The sequence below is a fragment of the Musca autumnalis genome, unplaced genomic scaffold (genome assembly GCF_047663935.1).
Source record: "Musca autumnalis isolate F117 unplaced genomic scaffold, ASM4766393v1 scaffold_4, whole genome shotgun sequence".
NCBI classification, from domain to species: Eukaryota; Metazoa; Arthropoda; class Insecta; order Diptera; family Muscidae; genus Musca; species Musca autumnalis.
The window spans coordinates 24,718,100-24,735,105 of NW_027411977.1; positions in this window are offsets into that span (position 1 = coordinate 24,718,100).

Below are 17,006 nucleotides of genomic sequence, written 5' to 3' on the forward strand. Positions count from 1 at the left end.
AGATGTTTTATGCAGTTTATTTTGTAGTTTTAGTTTTAAGGCTTCTTCTATAAATTATAGTTTATTGAGTGTTAATAAAAAACACACTTTTATTGTTATTTAAAAAACCGAGAGGAACATATCGCACACCAATTCAATTCAAAGTTTTACATGTCAAAAATGCAAAAAATCTTACTAAATACTAAGTTTTTAAATTACCTTTTGGTAGTCGTAACTACTTACAAAACCAACTACTAACCCATTATTTTAACAAGGGGAGGTCGCACTGAATTACTACACCCTTTTCACATGTAATTCGAATAGTTTCAGTTTAAATTCGAAACATTTCACTTGTAGTTTGAGAATTCCAATTGAATTTCGAATTATTTCATTTGTAATTTGAGAATTCCAATTGAAATTCGAATTTTTTCATTTGTAATTCGATTTTTTCATTCGTAATTCGAAATATTTCATTTGTAATTCGAATTTTTCTATTTGTTATTTGAATTTTTTGATTTATTATTAGAATTTTTCATTTGTAATTTGAATATTTTCAGTTGAAATTACAAATGAAAAAAATTGAATTACAAATGGAAAAAAATCAAATTACAAATGAAAATATTCGAACTACAAATGAAATAATTCGAATTACAAATAAAAAAATTCGAATTACAAATGAAAAAAATCGAATTGCAATTCTCAAATTACAAATAAAATAATTCGAAATTCAATTGGAATTCTAAAATAACAATTGAAAGGTTTCGAATTTCAAATGAAATAATCAAATTACAACTGATGTAGTTATTTTCTGATCACTAGAATAACTGAATAACTATGGCCACAGGAAGTTGAAAAATAAGCTAAAAGCAAAAAAAAATGTCTAAAAAAAAGAAAAGAAAAAAACCCCTCTAAAGTTGAGGAACCCCGCAAATGTTTTAAGGACCATGATCTGCGAATCTACACCTGGAATGTTCGCACACTTTATAAAGAAGGTGCAGTATACGCATTGGCAGATGTACTTGAAAAGTAGAACGCCGTCGTTACTGCCATACAGGAAATACGATGGATTGGGAAAGGCGTCACAACAACACCTAAAGGTGACGCACTGTATTATAGCTGTCATGACACAAAGCATGAGTTTGGTTGCGGATTTGGAGTTGGTCAGCGGTTAAAACATCTGGTTTCTAGCTTCACTCCAGTGAATGAAAGACTCCCTGCAATTCGATTAAAAGCAAAATTCTTCAACATCAGCTTTATTTGCGCTAATGCACCCACTGAAGACAAGGAGGAACCGACCAAATATATATTTTACGAGCGCACAGTGGGGAAACATAGGCCTAAAGTTGCTCAAAACTCAAAATATGAAAATCGTTTTTTATGAAAAAATGTTGATAAACGGCAGCTAGACTCTTTTCTACATTTGCTATTACCATCCTCGACTTTGTAAGATTAACCAATCCAATGCAGCAGTCGATTAAACTCAGCCTTTCAGTATGGCAAAAAGTAAATTTTCGAAAACTAAGAAATTAGGTGGACATTAAAATGACATTATTTTCGCGAAAAATTATATTTTTCAAGATTTATTGTTTTTGTACAGTCTCCGAACAAGATTAGCATTTAAAAATTTCATATTGATTTTACATCTTTGCTCTTTAATAATGGTGATACATATCCTCTTTATGAAAATTTTTTATGATAATTTTTAAGATTTCTACAATTTCAATAGAGAAAAAGTCTATTTCCCCGTCGTTTCCCGACCATAGTTTCTTCTAATGTTTTATGCGCTTGGGTCTCAAATATCAGATTCAGTCATAAAAAATTGCGCATATTTGCGCCATTCCGAAAAAATCTAATTTTTCTCAACTAAAATATGAAATATTTTTATATGGAATTGCAAGGTTTACCCACTCTAAATTTTGTTCCGCCTTATAACCGGGACTCTTATTTATCAGACTAAACCAACACCTATCAAATATGTTTGCATTATTCAGAAACATTCACGGCTTTTCTCATGTGAATTGAGAAAAAAATAATTAAAGTAAGTTTCAAGAAATAAAATTTAGAATGAAATATATGTATATGGGACTATATATACATCTGTACCGATTTGTTTGAAAATTGGTTCAATGTTTTTTAGGCTTTTAGGCTAGTTCAGGTTGCATGTGTCAAATTTCAGTGATTTTGGTGCATTTTTATCTCATATCAGATGCGAATATATATGGAAGCTGCATCCAAATCTGGACCGATTTTCATTATTTTCTATAGGATTAATCCTTGTACAGAAGATATGCTTTGTGCAAAATTTTATATCAATCCGACAATAAATGAGCTTTCTAGGGCTTTTGATCAACTTTTAATACCAATTTCCCCTCTGTGGAGCGCTTAGAATAAACTTATGACGGTTGCCCTACCCATGACATTAAAATTATACTAGGCGATTTTAATGCCAAAATTGGAAAGGAGAATATTTTTGGCCCAACAGTCGGGAAATTCAGTCTCCACAGTGAAACATCTGACAATGGTATGAGGCTGATAGACTTTGCAGCTGCCAGAAACATGGTAGTTAGCAGTACCAGATTTAAGCATCTCGATATTCATAAGGGCACCTGGCTGTCTCCAGATCAAAGAATAAGTAATCAAATTGATAATGTTGTGATAGATGGAAGACATTCATCATGTACGATCATTCCGAGGAGCAAACATAGATTCGGACCACTATCTTCTTGCAGCAAAGGTACGTACCCGTCCAAACGTTGCAAATAAAGCATGAGCAGATACAATGCGGAAGTTGGACATCGGTAGGCTGCAAACACAACAGATAGCCACAGTATATTCCACTCAACTAGCCCAATTGCTTAACGAAAGCACTACTCGTCCCGATAACATTTCAGCACAATGGCAAAATATTGCCCACTCCAAGCTAACAGCCGCTTGGAGTAGTGAGTCACTGGTTTAAGCATTTTGTATTTCATTAATTGGCCTGTTGGATTTGTTATACATGTTAAATTGAATAAATAAATAAATAAAATCCATACTTAGATCCATGGTATGAAATGGCGTATCGTGCTGCTACTGAAGAGAAAAATGCGGCATAAAGGGCTACTCTGTAGTCAGTAGCAAACCACAGCGCACGAGAGAGGTATCGGGAGAAAAGGAGAGAGGAGAAACGTCTTTTCTGCAGGAAAAATCGAGATGTACAGGAGCCAGAATGAAGTCCGAAAGTTCTACCAAAGTGTGAAACATCAAACTGATGGCTTTGCTGCAGGCACATTCTCCTGTAGAAACCAGCAAGATCATTTGGTAACTGATACAGATAGTGTGTTCAGGATATGGAAAAAACATTTTTTTCCAAACTGTTGGGTGACGTAGGGGATGGAATATACCAAGGAACAATCCTGACCGGTTTTAACATGGCAAAGCCCAGGATTTATCTTGGTCCCTCTTTCATCTCAAGTGGACACTGACCTCCCCGTGGTGTCACTTGGGGAACTGCCTTTAACACCCGTTAAAGGTAGTGAGCTAACATGTGCCGCGCGTTCCCCCATAAGAACGTTAAAAACATGGGTTTGGGCGTCGGGTTAGTAACCCTCCCCTAGAAAAAAAACAGCCTACGATAGAAAAGAAAAACAAACCCCTCTAAAGTTGACGAACCTTGCAAACGTTTTAAGGACCATTATCTGCGAATCTGCACCTGGAATGTTCGCACTCTTTATTGAAAAGGTGCAGTCTTCGCATTGGCAGACGTACTTGAAAAGTACAAGGCCGATATTACTGCCATACAGGGAATACGATGGATTGGGAAAGGCGTCACAACAACACCTAAAGGTGGAGCACTGTATTATAGCTGCCATGACGTAAAGCATGAGTTTGGTTGAGAATTCGTAGTTAGTTGGAGGCTAAAACATCTGGTATCAAGCTTCACCAAAGTGAATGAAAGACTTGCTGCAGTTCGAACAAAAGCAAAATTCTTCAACATCAGCTTTATTTGCGCTCATGCTCTCACTGAAGACAAGGACGAACAGACCAAAGATATATTTTACGAACGCTTAGAAGAAACATATGACCGTTGCCCTGTCCATGACATTAAAATCATTCTAGGCGATTTTAAGACCAAAATTGGAAAGGAAAATATCTTTGGCCCAACAGTCGGGAAATTCAGTCTCCACAGTGAAACATCTGACAATGGTATGAGGCTGATAGACTTTGCAGCTGCAAAAAACATGGTAGTTAGCAGTACCAGATTTAATCATATCGATATTCATAAGGGAATTGATCATATTATGATAGATGGAAGACATTCATCGAGCATGTTGGATGTACAATCATTCAGAGAAGCAAACATAAATTCGGACCACTACCTTGTTGCAGCAAAGGTACGTACCCGTCCAAACGTTGCAAATAAAGGACGAACAGATACAACACGGAAGTTTGACATCGGTAGGCTGCAAACACAACAGATAGCCACAGTATATTCCACTCAACTAGCCCAATTGCTTAACGAAAGCACTCCTCGTCCTGATAACATATCAGCACAATGTCAAAATATTGTCCACTCCATGCAAACAGCCGCAAAATCCATACTTGGATACCAGAGACCTCCACCAAGGAATCCATGGTATGGCCAGGAGTGTCGTGCTGCTACCGAAGAGAAAAATGCGGCATATAGGGCTATTTTACAATCAGTAGCAAAGCATAGGGCGGGAGAAAAACAGAAATTTCTTTTCCGCAGGAACAAACAAGAGAGATGGAAAGGCGGGAGTGTGAAAAAAATCGAGATGTACAGGAGCCGGAATAAAGTCCGAAAGTTCTACCAAAGTGTAAAACATCAAACAGATGGCTTTGGTACAGGCACATCCTCCTGTAGAATCCAGCAAGATCGTTTGGTAACTGCCACAGATAGTGTGCTCAGGATATGGAAAGAACATTTTTCCAAACTGTTGGTATCCGATAGTAGCGAAGACGAAGATATCATAGATCCAATCCCAGAAGATGGTATCGAATGTATAGCGCCCAGCCAAGATGAGGTAAAGACAGCAATAAATCGGCTAAAGAATAAGAAGGCAGCAGGAGCCGATGGCTTAACAAAGCCACATCAAAAATAACGTTTTACAAAATACTGATACTACCCGTGCTGATGTATGGTTCCGAAGCCTGGGTATTTGCGCAAACAAAACAAGTCAGTGCTTGGTGTGTTTGAGAGAAAAATTCTTCGAAAGATCTATGGACCACTCTGCGTTGACGGTGAATATCGACGTCGTATGAACCACGAGCTGCATCTGCTATACAATGACATCAGTATAGATAAACGTATCGAGGTGCAAAGATTGCGCTGGCTAGGACATATAATAAGAATGAGCGATGATGAACCCGCAAAAAAGGCGTATAAATACGTACCACATGGCGGTGCCCGCAGAATTGGCAGGCCTAAGCATAGGTGGAGCAAACAAGTGGATGAAGAGATGAAAAGAGCGAATTGGAGATCTTTTCATAGTTCGGCTTATGCAACAAACGTTCTATAATGGGCCAGCTAGCACGGTGCGCCTTAAACAACTTTAAATGAAGGTGCCTTGGAAGTTTTAGCGGATTCTGAAATTACAATGTTCATAGATCAGAAAAATCAAAAAACAAAAAAAAAAAAATAGCCGGACGGATTTTCAAATAATTCGCGGTCAAAATTCACATCTTTAGGTTTTTACGATTTTGCTTGAAAACCGCAAGTCCTTTCGAAATGGAACTAAAGAAAATGAACATTTTGGAAGAGCAATGCTCACAGACGAGAAAAATACAAAAACATAAAAAAATCGCTGGAGGGATTTTTAATAAAATCGCGGTCAAAGTTCTCTTTTTTTTGGTTTTTCAAGGTTTTCGAGATTTTGCTTCGAAACGGAAAGTCCTACCGAAATGGGACTGAAGAAAATGTTGTAAAGGATGGTACAACATTTTCTTTAGTCCCATTTCGATAAGACTTACCGCTTCCAAGCAAAATCATGAAAACCTTAGAAACCCTAAAAAATGTGAACTTTGACCGCAATTTTTTTTAAATCCCTCCAGCGATTTCTTTCTTGTTTTTGGATTTTTCTCGTCTATGAACATTGCTCTTTCAAAATCCCCAAAAACTTCCCACAACCCTAGGATTTGTAGTCGGAAACACACGCTCTGTGCCACTTTACCCATAACTTAGTAAAGAGTAATATAAGTAGTTATTTTTGTTTACATTACTTTGTAATGGGTTAAATAATGGCTAACGGATCCGAATTTTTGCTGGGCATATAGATGATAGCTGATATCTTGCGACTTCAAACAAGTTTTTAAGAGACTTCATTACGAATCTTCAGACATCATTAATCTTCAAACCATGTTTAATCTTGCAAAGAAATTTGGCATTGATATCTGAATTTATCAATGCAAAAATTTGAGTAGGCAGTTACAGTCGAACTTCTCTAGTTGTTATTGATGATGACGGCCCCCATGCAGTCCTCATAATGGATACTAACACCATGTGTTACTGTCCCACGGCGGCGGATTCTTCGATACCGGTTTCACCCGGAATACAGCGTTCCGGCCCGCGGCTGCCACCTCAGTGTAGACATGTTTGTATTTTAATCGATTTTTTCTGTTGTCTGCAATGTCTGTTCCGGATTATTTTGGTCGTGCCGGGACGGAGGAAAATCCAAAACCCATATGGATGTGCTCAGTTTGTCACATCCGCACCTAGCACACTCAAACTTCGGTGATATGCAATAGATGCAGGAGTGGGTGCATCTCTGGGGTTGCTCTGGACTCGTCCATGCGAGGGTCTACGACATGCGTGAACACAGTCGCAGCTGCGCACGCAGCAGATAACTCCAGTCTGGTAAAATCGAGGAAATATTAGATTTAATTAATCGGAAAAATATTTCAGCGGTGTAGCAAAGTAAGCTCAACAACAACTGCAGCTTACAGCGTTGTGATGGTCACAACGTACTGAGAAAGGATCGCACCAGAAGTGGAGGTAGGGGATTAGCATTCCTATTGTAACAGCCTGTTCAATACAGATCTATGTCGCTTGTGTCTGACTCTAATGACCCGCACATGGAATGTATGCAGTTAGTAGTCAGGCGTGGAACTTACGATAAAAAACTGTACTCCAGGTGGTATGCCCAAAATTAGTCCGCTTTTGGAATGTCATAACTATCTGGCCTCGGGGGACTTTAATGTTCATCGCTAGTTGTGGAATACAGTCCTCGGCAATGACAGAATGGGTATAATGTCGGCTGAGATTGATAGGTCTAGGTTTGGCACGTGATGAGATTCGACGTGACAAAGCCCAGAGTCAGATAGATGACACTGGAAGTTAACAGGCTGGTCGGTGAGCATAAGCGCAAAAATTGTCTAAACCATCTGAGAATTGTGGGCAACGGTTAAGTTACTCTCGAAACCTGGAAAGAAATAAGATAGGACCTCAGTCACGCTTGGCGGCGTTAAGCTCCGAATCTGAAGAGGTGCGCAAGTTTTTTTAATCGACATTTGGTCGAGCCCCCCTTAGTGGCAGGGCGTAGAGAATAGTACTACGTCGCATTAGATCTCTTCCTGTCGAGGAGGAGTGATGTTGCGAATGCGTCTGGAACGCTAAATCATCTTAAGCGTTGGTCCCTGATGGAATCTCCATAATAATGCTGATACAGCTGGGTATACCGGTAGTCGAGTAACTCGCGACAGCTCTCAACCTGTCACTATCATCACCGAAGTCTGGAAAATAGGCAGGGTGGTCCATGGTGCCAGCAAGGGTAAATCGTACAGACTGATTTGACTTTTGCCGCACGTAGCGAAGATTCTTAAGGCCTTACTATTCGCCAGCGTCAGAAATAGCTAACCGATCATCAGCATGGGTATACCACAACAACAGCGATAGAACAGTGATGGTGGCACTTGACTTATTAAAAGCCTTTGATACTGTCAAACACTCCATCCTGTATGAAGACATTGATCATACTATCCTCCGGCCAAGCTTGAAACGTTGGATAAGCAATTATATATGTGGACGCCAGTCATATGGGGCATTCTGGAACATGAAATCCAAGCCTCGTAAAGTGAAGCTGGGAGTTCCACAAGGTGGGGTGATATCTCCGCAACTGTTTTAACTCCACTTTTCCTATATTCCACCCTCTGCATACGGCATCGAGATCGTTATGCATGTGTATGATTGTATGATATACCTTCTCTGATGTCATTGAATTCCTATTTGCTCAATTTTTCCACCTTTTTCTGTGCGAGGGATAGGCAAATAACCGCAACTAAATATACAGGCACTCTGTTGACCACATGGACTGCAGAGGTGAGTTAAATGTCATAGTCAATGGTAGCAAAATTCCGACCATCAACTACCCCAAGATTATAGAGGTCACATTCAACAATATGTTCACGCAGATCGCTTATGCTTATCCTTATGGAACAATGTCCTCAAGTTCCTAGTCGGTAGCACTTGAGGTGCATACAAAGAAACCGGGTTGACCGCAAAAACGCGATAAGTCGGTTGGTCGTAGGCTATGCGGGGCCATTTTGGTTGGCGAAAATGAGTGCAGTGGAAAAGTCGTAGTAGTGGTAGTGGAAAAGTATTCGAACTTGTCAGAACGCTGTCTTGGGAACTCCAAAACAGTGCCTCCTCATGTCATCAGTGGACCATTTGCATGGGGAGTCGTATGATTCTTCCAATACGGAAACACAATAACATGCTCTCGTTGCGGTACGTGCCCAGATGTTATCGTGGGCTTCATCTCAATCTTCGTATGGTGGATAGTACCCTCAACCCTAGCACGTCAGAAGGGATCTTCATGATCTAGAGAGAGAGTTCGGTCCACATTTTGATATAGCCCACATAGAACGGTACCTCCGATTCCGGTATTTTGAAGCTTGAGCCTCAAATTCCACCGAAAAGGTTGAATTGTGGTACATATTCTTTGTTGGGGGTATAAAACTTTCCAACCGAAATTTGTCGGTATAGGTCCACACCTTCAGATAGCCCCCATAGAACGATACCTTCCGATTTTCGGTATTTTGAAGATTGTGGCCTCATTATCGCAACAAAATGGTTGGTATTTAGTCTAGTTGGGCATATATTGGTATTTAGTCTAGTTGGGCATATAGAACGTTGCACCAGAAAATTGTGTGTATAGGCCCACGTCTTCATATAGCCCCCATAGAACGGTACCTCCCGATCTTCGATATTTTCAAGGTTGTGGCATCAATATTCCATCGAATGGGCTGAAATTTCGTATATAGTCGTTATTGGGGTATAAAATATCACACCTAAAATTTATCGGTATAGATCCATGCCTTCATATACCCCCATAGAACGGTGCCTCCCGATTTTCGGTATTCTGAAGGTTGTGGCCTCAATATCCCATCGAAATGCCTGAAATGTAGTATCTAGTCTTCGCTGTATCAAGTATCTAGTCTTCGATTAAAAGCAAAATTCTTCAACATCAGCTTTATTTGCGCTCATGCTCCCACTGAAGACAAGGACGAACAGACCAAAGATATACATATTTTACGAGCGCTTAGAAGAAACTTATGACCGTTGTCTTGCCCATGTCATTAAATTTATACTAGGCGATTTTAATGCCAAAATTGTAAAGGAGAATATCTTTGGCCCAACAGTCGGGAAATTCAGTCTCCACAATGAAACATCTGACTATGGTATGAGGCTAATAGACTTTGCAGCTGCAAGATACATGGCAGTTAGCAGTACCAGATTTAAGCATCTCGATATTCATAAGGCGGCTGGGTGTCGCGAGATCAAAGAACAAGAAATCAAATTGATCACGTTGTAAAAGATGGAGGACATGCATAAAGCGTGTTGGATGCACGATCGTTCCGAGGTGCAAACATAGATTCGGACCACTACCTTGTTGCAGCAAAGGTACCTACCCGACTAAACGTAGCAAACAAAGTGCGAACAGGCGCAACACGGAAGTTGGACATCGGTAAGCTGCAATCACAACAGATAGCCACAGCATATTCCACTCAACTGGCCCAACTGCTTAATCAGAGCACTCCTCCTGATAACATATCAGGATAATGGCAACACATTGCCCACACCATGCAAACAGCCGCAAAATCAGTTTTTGGATACCAGAGACCTCCACCAAGGAATCCATGGTATGACCAGGAGTATGGTGCTGCTACCGAAGAGAAAAATGCGGCATATAGGGCTACTCTACAATCAGTAGCAACGCGTAGGGCGGGATTGGAAGAAAGGGAGAGAGGAGAAACGTCTTTTCCGCAGGAAAAAGAGAGAAATGAAAAAGCGGTAGTGTGAACAAATCGAGATGTACAGGAGACAGAATGAAGTCCGAAAATTCTACCAAAGAGTTAAACATCAAACTGATGTCTTTGGAACTGGCACATCCTCCTGTAGAGACCAGCAAGGTAATCTGGTAACTGATACAGATAGTGTGCTAAGCATATGGAAAGAGCATTTTTCCAAACAGTTGGTATCCATTAGTAGCGAAGTCGACGAAGATACCTCAGATCCAATCCCAGAAGATGGTATTGAATGTATACCAGCCGGCCAAGATGAGGTAAAGACAGCAATAAATCCGCTGAAGAATAATAAGGCAGCAGGAGCTGATGGCCTACCAGCCGAGCTGTTTAAAACCGGATGCGACACTCTGATAAGGTGTATGCATCAGCTAGTTAGCTCCAACTAGCAGGAAGAACGCGTACCCGACGATTGAAACCTGAGCATCCTGTGTCCCGTCCATAAGAAAGGAGATAAGACTTTATGCTCCAACTATAGGGTCATAAGCCTTCTCCCTATTGCCTACAAGATAGTGTCAGGGATATTGTGTGAGCGTCTAAACTCCATGGTCAACGAAATAATTGGACCATACCAAAGCGGCTTTAGACCTGGCAAGTCCACCATTGACCAGATATTTACCCTGCGGCAAATCCTGGAGAAGACCCAAGAGATGCTGATCGACATCTACCACTCTTTGTCGATTATAAATCAGACTTGGACAGCCCGATATGTTCAAAGGTAGTCCAAGCAATGTCAGAATTTGGTATCCCCGCAAAGCTCATTCGGCTTTGTAGAATGACATTAACTGATACTCGGCCCTCCGTTAAAAAAGGAAAGAACCTCTCCGAAGAGTTTAGTACCAAAAGAGGTTTCAGACAAGGAGACGGCCTCTCGTGTTACTTATTCAACATTCTGCTGGAAAAGGTTTGAGGTAGTAAAAAAATTTGTCTACGGCGGCACCGCCGTAAATACAGCTAACAACATCAGTTGTGAAATAAAAGGAAGAATTATATTGGCCAGCAGATGCTACTTTGGCTTAAGTAAGCAGTTTAAGAACATCTCGTCAAATAAAAATAACGCTTTACAAAACACTGATACTACCCATGCTGAGGTATGGTTCCGAAGCCTGGGTACTTGCGCAAGCAGACAAGGCAGTGCTGGTGTGTTTGAGAGAAAAATTCTCCGAAAGATCTATGGACCAATCTGCGCTGACGGTGAATATCAACGTCGTATGAACCACGAGCTGTATCTGCTATACAACGACATCTGTATAGAGAAACGTATCGAGATGCAACGATTGCGTTGGCTAGGCCATATCATAAGAATGAGCGATGATGAACCCGCCAAAAAGGCGTGGCGGTGCACGCAGAATTTGCCGGCCTAAGCATAGATGGAGCAAACAAGTGGATGAAGAAATGAAAAGACACGGTATTCAGAAAGCGAAGCAACAAACAGAGAGAATTGGAGATTTTTTCTTAGTTCGGCTTATGAAACAAATGTTCTATAATGGGCCAGCTAAGTAAGTAAAAGCTAAGAACAATTGAGGTGGAATTTGTTTTCAATTTCAACACACTTCATACTTTTACTTAGCTCTTTCCTGGCTTTAAACACACGAACTTCTGCTTTGTAGCTGAACACACTATGTCACGCGTACGAACATTAAGGGTTGTTTAAACACTTACATATGCTTACATGTGCACCACGAACTGTTCTTTGTGGTGTTAACAAAAAGTACCCGGCAGACGGTGAGCGGTGAACACACAACCCTAGGATTTATAACATAACATAGTAAAGAGTAACATAAATAGTTATTTTTGTTTAAATTACTTTGTAATGGGTTACATAATGTCTAACGGATCAGATTTTTTGCTGGGCATATAGATGATAGCTGACATCTTGAGAATTCAAACAAGTTTTTAAGAGACTTCATTACGAATCTTCAGACATCATTAACATCCATGCTTAATCTTGCAAAGAAATTTGATATTGATATCTGAATTTCTCAATGCAAAAGATTGAGTAGGCAGTTACAGTCGAATTTCTCACCATGTGTTACTGTCCCACGGCGGCAGATTCTTCGATACCGGTTTCACCCGGAACCACACTACATACAGCGTTCCGGCCAGTGGCTGCCACCTCAGTGTAGACATGTTTGTATATGAAACGATTTTATGTGTTGTGGGACCAGCATATCCTGAAATATCTGTTCCAGATTATTTTAGTCGTTCCGGGACGGAGGAAAATCCAAAAGCCATACGGATGTGCTCAGTCACATCCGCACCAAGCACACTCAAAGTTCGGTGGGATGCTATAGATGGCAGTAGTGGGTGCATCTCAGGGGTTGCTCTGGACTCGGCCATGCGAGGGTCTACGACATGCGTGAAGACAGTCGCAGCTGCACATGCAGCACATAACACCAGGTTGGGTAAAATCGAGGATATAGTAGATTTAATGAATCTGAAGAATATCTCGGCGGTGCAGCAAACCAAGCTCAACGACAACGACCAAGCGGTGCCATTTTGGTCTGCGAAAATGAGTGCAACGGAAAAGTAGTAGTAGTTGAAAAAGTGTTCGAACCTGTCAGAACGCTGTCCTGGGAACTCCAAAACAGTGCCTCCTCATGTCATCAGTGGACCATTTGCATGGGGAGTCGTATGATTCTTCCAATACGGAAACACAATAACATGCTCTCGTTGCGGTACGTGCCCAGATGTTATCGTGGGCTTCATCTCAATCATCGTATGGTGGATAGTACCCTCAACCCTAGCACGTCAGAAGGGATCTTCATGATCTAGAGAGAGAGTTCGGTCCACATTTTGATATAGCCCACATAGAACGGTACCTCCGATTCCGGTATTTTGAAGCTTGATCCTCAAATTCCACCGAAAAGGTTGAATTGTGGTACCTATTCTTTGTTAGGGGTATAAAACTTTCGTCCCGAAATTTGTCGGTATAGGTCCACATCTTCAGATAGCCCCCATAGAACGATACCTCGTGATTTTCGGTATTTTGAAGGTTGTAGCCTCAATATCCAATCGAAATGGCTGGAACTTGGTATTAAGTTTTCTTCGGTGTTATAAAACATTGCATGTGAAACTTGTCGATATAGGATCACATCTTCAAATAGCTCCCATAGAACGGTACCTCCCGATTTTCGGGCTGAAACTTGGTATTACATTTTCGTCGGTGTTATAAAACATTCTCGGTACAGGTCCATGCCTTCATATAGCTCCGATAGAACGGTACCTCCCGATTTTCGGCCTTTTGATGATTGTGGCCTCATTATCACACCGAAATGGCTGAATTTTGGTATTTAGTGTACGTTGGGCGTATAGACCCACGTCTTCGGTATAGGTCAAAGTCTTTATATAGTTCTTAAAGAAGGGTACCTCCCGATTTTCGGTATTTTTAATCTTGTGGTCTCAATATCATACCGAAAAGGTTGAAATTTGGTATTTTGTTTTCGTTGGGGGTATAAAATATCCCGCCTGAAATGTTTCGGTATAGGTTCACGCCTTCATATAGTTCCCACAGAACGGTACCTTCCTATTTTCGGTATTTTGAAAGTTGTGGAATTAATATTCCACCGAAATGGCTGGAATTTGCTATTTAGTATTCGGTGGGGGTATAAAACTTTCCAGCTAAATAGAACGGAACCTCCAGATTTTCGATATTTTGAAAATTGTAGTCACATGATTCAAATGGAATAAATTAAATTACGTATTTAGTCTTCGCTAAAGGTACAAAATATTATTATGGACACAAAATACCCGTTGCAAAAAATGGATTTCTTATTTGGAATTTTGTGTTCCCAAAAAATGTATAACTTACTGCAACGAATAAGAACGAAGGTTTTATAGGTTTCATAGACGAAAGGAAACTAATTGATCCTTTTTACTTCATTACAGTTCGTTAAAATTTTAAAACTAAGATTAAGCTGATATACTTTACAATAATAAAGTAACACACATATCAACAATATACCAAAGTGAGTGAAAAAATAAGTCTATATGTTAACTAATTGTTCAACAAAATTTCAACAGGAGACACATTTCCTTTAAATTTTACAAATAAAAACAATTTTCTCACATGTTAACAAAATTAATCCTTGTCTCGTCAACAAGTTACACTTTTTAAATCAATTTTCTGATTTTTTAAACAATTCTAGTTTACAGATTTTTCTCACTGTTTGCGTGTTTTTTTTTTTCTTCTATTAATTAAGATGAAGTTGTTGTGTTTTCACAACAAAATGTGTTCCAAATTTTGTATATGTATGTATTTATGTATGTACCACCACTACATTTGAGTTTCTTTTGCACTTTCGTACATACATACATATGAATACATTGTGCATATGTATGTGTGTTAGCCTATTTAATAAGGTAAAAGTGACAGTTGCTTATGGCGTTATTTGTTGTTATTCCAAATGTGGTGTTTCTTGGTTTGTTTCGTTTGTTAATTCGCTTTACATGTTTTTTCTTTTATTTTCTTATTTTTCTTTCTTTCGTTCATTTGAGATGAGATGAAAAAACATCATAAAATTGTTTCTTTAACTTTGTAACAGATTCTGTGACATAAAATGAGAGAGATTATTTCTCTCACACACACTCTCGCTCTTGTAATATATCACAACGAGTAATCGTTATTATTTACTCGTTACCTGGTTAATAGATTCTCAACTCGTTGTATTGTAATTCTTCTCTTTATCTCATTCTCTCGCTCGCTCGCTTGCAGCACACAAATACAAAACCACAAATACGCAAAGTTTTATTGTTGTTTTGAACTCTCTCTTCCTCCCTTCATTTTCGTTTAAGTTTGTGTTTATATTTCATTTTGGTATTAGAAATGAAAAAAGTTGTGAAATATTTGTCTTGCATTTGCCTTAAACCATGAAAATGGAAAGACTTATACATTTTCCAGCAGCACAGCTTTTAAATGTTTTTTTTTTCCACAATTTTTTTTTTTTTTTGAAAAACGCATGAATAAATTCTGAAAAATATTGATATCAGTTTCTGGAATGTTAACAACAACATTCATTATTGGGAGCAACTTTATTCAGGAGTTGAGTTTTCTTGTAAAAAAATTAGTATTTTAGTTAGGGACAAGAAATTTCACTTTTCCTGGGATCTATTTAATATACAATCCTCTTATGAACTGCAGTCATTACACCATAATATGGAGGGTATATTTAAATTTTTTCATTCCGTTTGTAAGACATCGAAATATTCATCAGGGTAAAATTCTAAGTCGATATAATCATGTCAGTCTGATGAAATCAAGCTACAGCTCGCAATTTTTAACATAGAGCTTTGAAATTTGGTAAAAAAGTTTCTATTACTCCTAGGATGTTTGGTATTGCAAATGGTCTATATCGGTCCACGTTTTGACATAGCTCCCATAGAACGGTACCATCCGATTTTCGGTATTTTGAAGGTTTTAGCCTCATTATCACACCGAAATGGCTGAAATTTAGTACTTAGTCTTAGTAAAAAACTTTTTCCCAGAAAATTGTCGGAATATGTCCACGCCGTCATATAGCCCCCATAGATCGGTACATCAGGGTATAAAACTTTTCCCCAGATGTTCGGTATTTTGAAGGTTTTGGTCTCAATATTCCACCGAAATGGCTCAAATTTGGTATTTAGTTTTCGTTGTGGGTATAAAACTTTCCTCCAACAAATTTGTTGGTACAGGTCCACTCCTTAATATAGCCCCCATAGAACGGTACCACCCGATTTTCGGTATTTTGAAGGTTTAAGCCTCATTATCACACCGAAATGACTGAAATTGGTACTTAGTCTTCGTTGGGGGTATTAAATTTTCCCACAGAAATTTGTTGGTATAGGTCCACGCCTTCATATAGCTCCCACAGAACGGCACCTCCTATTGTTTTGTATTTTGAAGGTGGAGGTCACAATAATCCACCGAAATGGATGAAATTTGTTATTTGATCTTCATTTTTGGTATTAAACGTTACATACGAAATTTGTAGGTATGGGTCCAAGCCTTCATATAGTCCCCATGGAATGGTACCTCCTGAATTTCGGTATTTTTTACCGGTAGCCACATTGTTTTACAGAACTTGCTGAAATTTGGTATTTAGTCTTCTTCAAAAATGAAAGGAAATTAATTGTTCCATTTTACATCAATACAAACCGTGGTGGTGGGTATAACAACTTCGGTCTGGCCGAACTTAACGCCGCTCTTACTTGTTTTTTTTTTTTTTTTTTTTTTTTTTGAAAATGAAAAGATTACTGGAGCTAAGCTTCACTGTGATAAGCAGATATAAGAGTTGTAGATCCCATTCCTTTATTAGTCTTTCGAGCCGCATCATTAACCACTGGCGGACTAAATTTAGAAAATGTCACCGAAAATAATATAAGTTGCATATATTTTCCATAACATTATTTCAATGTACGTTAATTTATCTATAGATATTGCTTATACGATTTTCCGAATGCTTCTCACAGTGTAGTATTTCTTGCAAACGCACATAAAGTTTCAGGGAGGACGACATCTTTAGCAATTTCGCTTACGCCATGTTTAAAGTCAGTTCAAGGATCAGTTTTGTGGGCAAGTCCATGCTTTCTGACATAATGGTCTAACAGTACTAGGCGATCAAATGAATAGCACCTGAACAACGATAACTATTGAAAAGAGGGACTGACATTGGTCCAGCCTTGTTACATCGATGATGGACTCAACAGCAATATTTTTTATTGAATTAGGTTTAAGTTAATCCCGTGTG